Source organism: Cavia porcellus, unplaced genomic scaffold, assembly GCF_034190915.1.
Source record: "Cavia porcellus strain 051 isolate PalLab524CR breed Dunkin Hartley unplaced genomic scaffold, mCavPor4.1 scaffold_26, whole genome shotgun sequence".
Lineage (NCBI taxonomy): Eukaryota > Metazoa > Chordata > Mammalia > Rodentia > Caviidae > Cavia > Cavia porcellus.
In genome coordinates this window covers 38,867,180-38,877,083 of record NW_026947509.1, presented here as the reverse complement: position 1 = coordinate 38,877,083, position 9,904 = coordinate 38,867,180, and positions in this window count along the sequence as shown.

Genomic DNA, 9,904 nt, shown 5'->3' with positions numbered 1-9,904 from the left:
TCCAACACTGTGTTCAGTGGTCAGACAAAATCAGCTAAAACTTGGGTGCTACATCTGGGGTCCCCATTTTTGAAAGGCTATTCTTTTCAGTAAGGCTATTCTTTTCTCTGATTAAACTCTGGAAACAAAATTTTTCTCTATGCTGAATATCCTACCAAAGTAGATGTACTATAATGGCCCTTCGGAGCTTTGAGAATGCCTAACCTCAAAGAATCTTACTGGATTAAAAAGAATTAATCAATTCTTGAGGGTCAACTTTTGAATTAACTTAGTATAGTATAGGCATTTAAAAAGTAAAATTTACTTATGGGTATTAGAATAATGAACCTCTGATTGTAAATCTTTCAGGAATCAAGAAGAATCTGTGCTGTGATGAAGGATCATGGAATTCTGAGAAACTTGAAGATTGTAATACGTTAGAATGTTTAAGAAATGCTTTTTATGACCAAGATAGTGAATATTTCGTTCTACCTGCTGGAAGTCATGTGAGTTTTGGATGACTATAAATGTCCCATAGAATGGGTCACTCATTAAATGTAGGACAGTGCATTTACTCAAAGCAGGAAGAGGGACATTATAGAAATCTTCATTCTGTAACCGAACTTGTAGCATTCTTTGCACTTGAGTTATGATTTCTACACTATTCAGTTCACTGTGAGACCTCTTGAAGCCTTAACTCTCAGTGTCTCAGCCAGTGTTGGCAAACGATCCAGATATTGAGGATAGAAGTTTACAAAATGTTTTATTCAAACAGGAAATTCCATTTCTTGATTAGGTCACACAGAGACTCTTCCAAAACAAAGTTTCATGTCGAAAGGACTTTTTTGCTGAACCTCTAGAATATGAGATCTTTTATGATTTCTTATTCATCTTTGCTCATCCTACATTCTTTATTATTTTCTTGCATCTTACCACTTGAAGTTTTTGTTCACAGCTCTCCCTACATAAAAATGCAGGAAGAGAAACAAAACAAAGATGTTTGGATACTGCATATGTGCACAGATGAAACAGAAAAGCTTAATTTCATGAGATACAGAGGCTCTAACAAGGTACTACACTACCAGAAGACCTTCCTATAAGGGCCCAAAATTTTACTTCCAGAGAGAGAAGAAAAGGTTTACATGAGATGGTTTAAGTCCATCTTTTTATAGTTCTTAAAAACCTGAACCTGGAGGAAAGACAGGAAGTGAAATATAAAATTCTTCATAACATGAGGATCTTGAGAAGACTGCTTTTATTGAGCAGGTAAGGCTACACCATGGTTGTCAAGAAAATCAACTTTACATTAAATGCCTATTTTAATTTAAACATCATGTCGTATATGTCTTGGATAGCCTAAATCCATGGAAACAAATATTAGATAAATGTTTGAGGATAACTGCATAGCACTGGTTTCTGAGACTCTCACTGATAAACTAATTATTTTTCACATAATCTCAGTAACACAAATAGTAAGGAAAGAAACCACCATAGCACAAACTGTACTAAAAGATGACAAAAAATTGTAAGATAAAGCGAATCATAGCGGCACATGACGATCAACCTTGTGGGGCTAAGACAGGAGAAGCAATGTGCACAAAAGATTGAGATGCATCTAGACAAAAAAGTTAAATTCTTTCTCAACAAAGAAAGATACAAACACCAAATGACAGATATTACTAGAATACAACACTGTTAAATGTTTAATTGAAGCATAGAAAGCATAGCAATTATGAGATTAAAAACTTAAAAGAACAAAATAGAGTTTAAAGAAATAAAAAAAGAAAATAATTAAAATCTCATAGTCCAAGTCTGATGGATTAAGACTTTAAAATCCACTATTGGTAACTGTGTGAAAAAAGATCACCCTTGCCACTGAACTAAACATTATTTTATCACCTGAGGTAATAGGCAATTGCTATATATATATATATATATATATATATATATATATTCTAATTCTGGGGAAATTGGTTCTAATTCTGTGGAAATTGGTTCTGATTCTGGGGAAATCCTGATTAATATGTAATTTAATATGTACCAGAGACTAATAAAATGGTCATCTCTTTACCCAAACTAATTCATTACAAAAAAGGACACAAAAACACTAATTAAAATGAAAATATATAGGTAGAGAATACTATAGACGTGTAAAATGGAACATAATCTTTAGAAGAAAGAAATAATCTGAGAAAAAAATTGCCATATGTACATAAAAATAGGTAACCTTCTAGGTAGTTTTATGGCCTAAATACAAAAAATAAGATTTATATACGTAGAATAGAATACAGGTAATATTTTTTGGAAAGCAATTTAATGAACATTCCTTGAATAAAACCCTAAAAATAAAAATAATAGAGAAAAATATATCCATATTATTACAAATGGATTTCTGGTAATACTTACATAATGCTTTATAAATCGAGTAGGCAAATACATTATTCTTCTCTGCAGCTAAATACCACTGAACACTTTATTTTCTTCATCTTTTCATCTGTTGCTGATTCTATCTCTTTGGTTCTGTATATTATGCCACAATAAACATGAGCATGGAGGGATCCCTGTGATATACTGACTTTAATTCCAAAGTGTGGTATTGCTGGATCAAATGCTAATAGTTTTGATTTGTGTTTCCCTAATATCTAAAGATGATGAACTTGCTTTTCATGCCCCTTGTATGTATTTCTTCTTTAAGTAAATATCTATTTAACTCTTCTGGCCATTTATTGAGTAGGTCATTTGATTTTTTGATGTTAATTTTTCTGAGATTTTACATTTACTTAGTATTTATCCCCTGCTGGAGGAATACTGGCAAATATTTTCACCTGTTCTATAGACTATATCTTCATTCTGTTGTTTCTTGTGATGTGCAAAATTTTTTAATGTGCTGCAGTCCCTTGCATTATTCTTAATACCATCTCCTATGCTATCAGTGTCCTATACAAAAAGTTTTTGCCTGTGTCTATGGATTCAAGTATTTCTTCCATATTTTCCATTAGAAATTTAAATAGATAATATAAATAGGTCTTTGGTCCAGTTTAAATTGATTGTTGTGCAGGATGAGAGACAGGGAATGGTTGAAGTTTGTTATATGTTTGTAGAAATCTGTCAAAATGAAACCCACTAATCTGTACATCCAATATGTATTAGTAAAGTGTGGGGAGCGGAGTCCATGAAGCAGCCTTGAAGAATAATTCAAGATGTTTAAAAATACTTGGCAAATTTTGACTTCTGCTGCTGATGATCCTTAGATTTGCCTAAATAAGGTATTTTTCTAGTTTTCATTTTTTAGTTAGTACATGTCAACATTACATAACAATGGCATTCCTTGCAATGAGTTGGTACAGGCTTATAACACATCTGAAGTTTTTAATCCCAGTTTCCTTTCTTCTCTTCCCCTGACTCTTTTAATCCTTTTCCTATTTGAAAAAGATCTATCTTCCTACGTCTTGGTTTTTGTACTTTATTTATTATTTAGATTTCTTTTTTTTTGGTCTTTTTTCATTTTTATCGGTACCAGGGATCGAACTCACGACCACCTGCTTGCAAGGCAGGTGCTTATGCCGCTGAGCTAAATCCCCAGCCCACCATTTAGAGTTCTTATGTAAGGGAAAAAACACACAACATTTAGGCTTGTGTATCTGACTTATTTAACTTAACATTATCGTCTCAAAAATGCATCCATTTACCTACAAATGCCACAAGTTTATCCTTCTTTGTGGAGAATACCATTTTGTGTGAATGTCATTTTGCCTGAAACCATGTTTTTATTATCCACTCATAGAGTCCTCTTACAAGATTTAGCTTTTGTATTATGGTGCTATAAGCCAAAACTAATCAGAAACATCAAAGAAGATCACTAAACATTGGTTAAGGGAACAATTCAACAGAGAGATAACAATTATAATCATGTAGATGCCAACTGACAGTACAACCAATTTATAAAATAAACACTATTGCAACTAAAATATAAGATAAAAATCCATACAATTTTAGTGAGAGACCTCAATACTCCACCATCATAAATTCACCAACCAACTAGACAAAAAAAAAATGAACAAAAAATCACAGTTAAACAAAACAGTCAAGCAAATGGGTAAATATGTGTCTACAGTGTTCTACTGAACAACCAAAAAAATACACATTCTTCTCAGTAACACATAGAACCTTCTCCAAAATTCACCTCACACTAGCCATTAAAACAGCTTAAATAAATACAAAAGATCAAAATTATACCATGTACTTTATCAGATCATTGTACAATGAAACTAGAAATTAGTGGCAAAAAACCCTAGAAATCATGCAAACACATGAAAGTTAAACCATGCATTCTTGAAGAATCAATCAGTCACAGAAGAAATCAAGGCGGAAATAAGACAGTTCCTAAAATTAAATAATAATACCAGTACAACATATGAGAACTGATGGAATACAGTGAAAGCATTCCTACTAAGGAATGGTCTCACCAAAAAATAGTAGGTCTAAGTAATGCACGCCCAGGTGACAAGTTCCACAAGAGCTAACGATCTGGGCAAAGTCTACTAATATTTCTTGTCTTGCTGCATGCTCCATAGGACCTTAAAAATGGAGATGGGGTAGGCATTTTTATTTGTCCTAGACCATACGGGTGGAAGACATAAGATGGTACCGATCAAGGAGGAGCTGTCTTGCACAGTGGCCTTGGAGAAAATCACATATGCCAGTTACAAACAACTAGGTGACAAATACATCTGAAATCCTGTCCTAGAATAAGCGCATTGCCCCACAGCATCAATTTTTGTATAAATGTAGGGCCACCACATTAGGTGTTTCATTTTTAAGCTGGGCCCAGGAGAAAGCAAGCCAGATAGCAATCAGGGGACTTCATAAAATGTTGTGACAAATATGGAGTTTGAGAAAATGGCAAGAGGACCATGAACATTCATTACATTTGTTAATGCTGGCTTTCCATAGGAAGGGTCTTTCGTGGAGCCACTGAATTTTGGTTTGGCATAAGAAATATCAAAGAAGCCTGGGGATTTAGCATAAGTGCCTGCCTGGAAGGTGCAATGTTGTAAATTCGATCCTCGGTACCAAATAAAATAAAATAAATAGTAAATAACAGAAATGATGGCAAACCTTTTGTACACCACAGAGGTGCTTTAATATTGTCTCGTCCTTTGATATTACCATGCTAAGCAGTAGGAAAGGAGAAGTTCAGCCAGATCTTTCTCACTACAAAGACTGTGTCTTTCATTTTCCAACACAATTTAACTTTTTATATAAATCTTATTACTCTATTAATACATTTTAGATATACATAATGATAGCACTCCTCATAGGGAATTTGTATCTGTATATGTTCAGGCATTTCTTTTTTTTTTCCATTCCCCTCTCCTATCTTCAAGTTCTTCCCCCCTCCTTATTTACAAAAGCCTTTTCCCATTTTTTCTATTCTCTTTTATTTTCTTGTGCCTCCCTTCTTTTCCCCTCCCCTTCCCTAACTCCCTTTTCATTTGAACATTTTCTTCCCCTTCCCCAATATCTGCTACACATTTTAGTTCGTATTTACACTTTCACTTATTTACACTCGCATCAGCGAAACAATGCATGTGTGTTGGATTTATTTCACTTAAGAGTATGGTCTCAGTGTGCATCCGTTTAACTAGAAAGCATGAGCATAAACAAGAAAGTGGGCCCTCACCAGACACCAGCTCCTTGATCTTGCATTTCTCAGCCTCTAGAAATGGGAGGAGGAGATTTCATTTGTGAAAGCCATAGTCCATAGTAATTTTGTAATGTCAGTCTAAACAGGATGAAACATCAGGGATCATCCAGTGACTGCATAAATTGTACCTTGGGACTTTCTTTTTACATTGGAACTTTCTAAAACTTGGAATCTTTATGCTTACTTTTACTCAAGTCTGTATGTGTGTGTGTAAGAAAGAAAGAGACAGAGAGGGATAGAGACAGAAAAATGGAGTCAGAAAGAGAGGCAGAGAAAGAAGAAAAATTTCATCTTTTGGAGTTTTTTTGAGTCACAGTTTGCATATTAACAATATTTTTTTTTACCTCGAAGATTTACTAGAAGATTATAACGTTTTTCCTACATTTTAAATTTGAATCCAACTGAGGTTAAAAGAAAGAAAATCTGTTCATACTGTACTGTACTACAGAAATAAATTACCTTCCCTTTACCTAATTACGCAGTGAGCTCCAGAAGGCATTGCTAACTAGCAAACAAACTTTCCAACTTCATGACAAAAACACAAAGAAAAATCAGGGGACCTGTGATGTATTTAAGTGTTTTTGTTTTGTTTTTGTTTTTTGCTTTCTTTTTGCAGGGGTAGGATTTCAGCACTAAAATGATTATTTTTGTGTAGTTTTTATTTTATCGTATGTCCACATTTTATTATATTCTCAGAAAGCTGAATACATATTTGCTTCTTATAGTTTTTCTATTTTTTAATTTCGAAAATTTGCAACTGTGGTTCTGAGTGATCTCGTCACTCAGTGCTTTCTCTGGATTCTGGTGGAATGATCAGAAGCACCTTTATGTATTGAACTGAATATACGTTCAGTACTCTGCACCCCTCTCAATAGCAGAACCTCAAATCTTGTCAACAGTAATCCAGATCATTCCGTTGTTTCCTGTCCGGAAATTCTATAATGAAACAATGCATTCAGGGTAACACTGGCTTCTCCAGATTGTGGTGCAGCTGAAAATCACATTCCCATAACTTTGTATTTTGACTGGCCAGCCTCACGGTGAAATCAGGTTAAAAAAATTGTGGAAAACCATGGGTGGTTTCTCTCTAATGCGTTCTTAGAATGGGAAAAAGATTTCAGTTCCTCACATTAAAGAGAGAAGTTCCTTTTCACGTAGTGATTTCTTTGTTTCTTTAAATAAGAAGTCTGATTGGGTTGCCTTTTTCTGTTGATTAACATCTTTGTTTTTGAAATGTCATGTGAATTTGTGGTGAGAAAAGAAAGTGAGCTGAATGAAGAGAGCAGAGATTTTTAAATTGTTAACTTCCTAAATATTTCCATATATTATCATTTGTTCTTTTTTACAACATGAGAATATTCCTGGCAATAACTCTCCATTTAGTCTCTTAATAATGGATATCAAAGGACTACAAAGATGTTCTTCATCCATTTTTTATCCCTAATGCTTAATACATAACTATAAGCGTTAGGGATAATATTTTTGGTGGTAAGCTTGCCAAAGGAATCAAGCCTTTTTTCCGCTCCTTTATACGCCCTACAGTTTGGAATGCAAATATGATAGTTGGAACACTACTAGTTACCTTGGATCACAAAACAAGAACAAGTAGTTCCCAGGATTGAAAGGTACCCAGGACCTTCGGAGAGTTTCCCTATCAGCATTGGATTACCCATCTCTGAACATCTTTCACAAGAAGGAGCAAGTTTCATCTTATTTAAAGTACTTATTTCAATTGCTTAAAGTTGTCACGAAAACAAAATGAATCTTAACTGAGAAGCTCTGTTTTGCTAAGATAATAATATTCTACCTGCTACCATTTATTCATTGTTGTGATAGTTCAGATAATATGTTAAACACTGTACTAATTAATTCCTTTCAACAGCCTGAAAACATAGACAATATTATTACTTTGTGTTAGTGGATGAGAGAACTGATGTCCAGAAGATGGCCATAGCAGGCAGAAGAGTAAGGCACCAAATACAGGAAACTGATCCCAGAGCACCTGTGCTTAGCACTAATCCACATCTCAACGTCAGAAAATTAGTGCTGGCTACTCACTAACTGGGGATCCCATTTTCTGTGAGAATCGTGTCACCCTAGAGTTTTCTGCCATCCCTGTGACCCTACAACAGTGACAGGTACATGGGTACTGAATACAATGAATATCTATTGATTTCTACTTTTCATTTAATGGTAACATTGTCCTATAAGGGAACTCTATGAAGCATAAGTTAAGAATGTGTCTTTAGAGTCATAATGATTAATTGGAAGAGCCATAATTCTTAGGTTTGTGAACTTGAGAAAATTAAATTATTTTTGTGTTTCAGCTACTTCATTTTTATGAGAGAAATAATAGGACTGTATCATAAGATTAGCGAAGAATTTAAATAGTTAATCTCAGAGAGGGGATATAGCTCAGCAGCATAGCACCTGCCTGGCAAGTGTGATGTTACGAGTTTGATTCCCAATACCAAAATCAAAAAACAAACAAATAAACAAAAATAGTTAATCTCTAAAATGTGCTTATAACAGATCATGTATCATAGAACAGAGTCAAACACATAATAACTTCTCAAATCAACTAAATTATTAATATTCCTCTTATTCTGGAAGAATCAATGAACCAGGGGTTGTGGACCATGTTTTCTTGGAAACAGGCTCTGAGACAAAAGTTCTAGTGCGGGCTGGGGATTTAGCTCAGCAGGCATAAGCACCTGCCTGGCAAGTGTGAGGTCGTAAGTTTGATCCTCAGTACAAAAAAAAAAAAAAAAAATTCTAGTGCAGAAAGATTCTTAAAAAATGTTCTCAGTAACACTTGTGGGGGAGTTTGGGGAAGACGGAAAGCACACTTAAACAAATGCACTTTTTGTATACTTCTGTTTTCCTCCAAGATTTTCCCAACAGATAATTCACAGGCGGCACTGTACAAGCTGGACAACAACAAGCCATGAAGTAGGAACAGGCTATGTGGGTATCATCTCTCCATTTCCTGCTCCTTCCATAGTTCCAAAGTGCCCAAGAAAAGATTTCTGTAAGGCTCTGTGTTAGATACTTTTTACTTGTCGCTGAGAAAGAAGACCTGATGCAGCAAGTTAGGAAAGGGAAGGTTTATTTCTTACAGTTTTTGGAGGTTTCAGGCCATACTCAGTTGGCTCCAAGGCAGAGTGGCATGGCGGGGCTGCAGTTCATGGCGGCTGCAAATGGCAAACCAAACCGGCAAGACAGAGAGACACACTTCTTCCTGCCATTACATTGTATCCTGCTGCACTCCTAGGTGGATGTAGCACTGCCACTAGCAATCCAAGAGCAAGACTGAACCAATCACAAATGCACACAGACATAAACCATGACAGGCTCACTTCCACTTTTCCATTTGGAAGCAATGTTCCAGCACTGCACTGTCTATGAGAGCCTTGTCTAGAGGCAGAACGACGGCAGTATTTAATAGAGACTATTAGCTTTGGTTTTCCAGAAGTTTACTATACCAACTCATTCTTTCTTCTGCCATTGATGTCCAAGAATATGCACATCTTTGCTTGTCTTCTATTCACAGAGTTTTCTGTTTCTTATTGTTTCTTAGGCATATTGAGTGGGTCTAGTCCAGGTCCAGGTCTTTCTCAGTTCCTGTGTCTATCATCGTTTGGTTCAGAATACCCTTAGTTGCTGTTGCATGGCAGCCAGGGATCAAGTCACATAGTAGATCCTCCCATTATCTAGGGGAATGACTCTATTTTGGAGTAGATGGTGGACTTATTTAGGCTCTCCTCTCCTCTCAGTACTTTTTCAGAGGGCTGGGCTGCCTCCCTCCTGACTCCTGGTTTCTACCCTGGTTCCTTCCTTGAAACCACTGATAAAGCAGTTCTGCTATCCTACTTCCAAAAGTTTTGATTTATTTATATAACCCTCAGTTTCAACCTAGGTAGGAATCTTACCTTATATAATAAGCAGATAGCACTGAGAATCTCTCATATAATTCATTCCATGTAGTGGCCCTCCTCCCAGTCTCTTGGAGTGTTACCTCCATAACTCTCATTGCATTTGAGGTGAGTTCACTCTGATCAATCAGATCTCCTCTTCAGAGTCCAACTCGGCAGCCGGAAGAATTTTCCTGATCTCTGTTCTGAAATAAGATTAAAATGTAATAAACTAAAACTGTGCCACTAACTAGAAGGACTTGTAGTGTGCTCTCTTTCCTTCCTTCCCTACTCTATGCTTGTC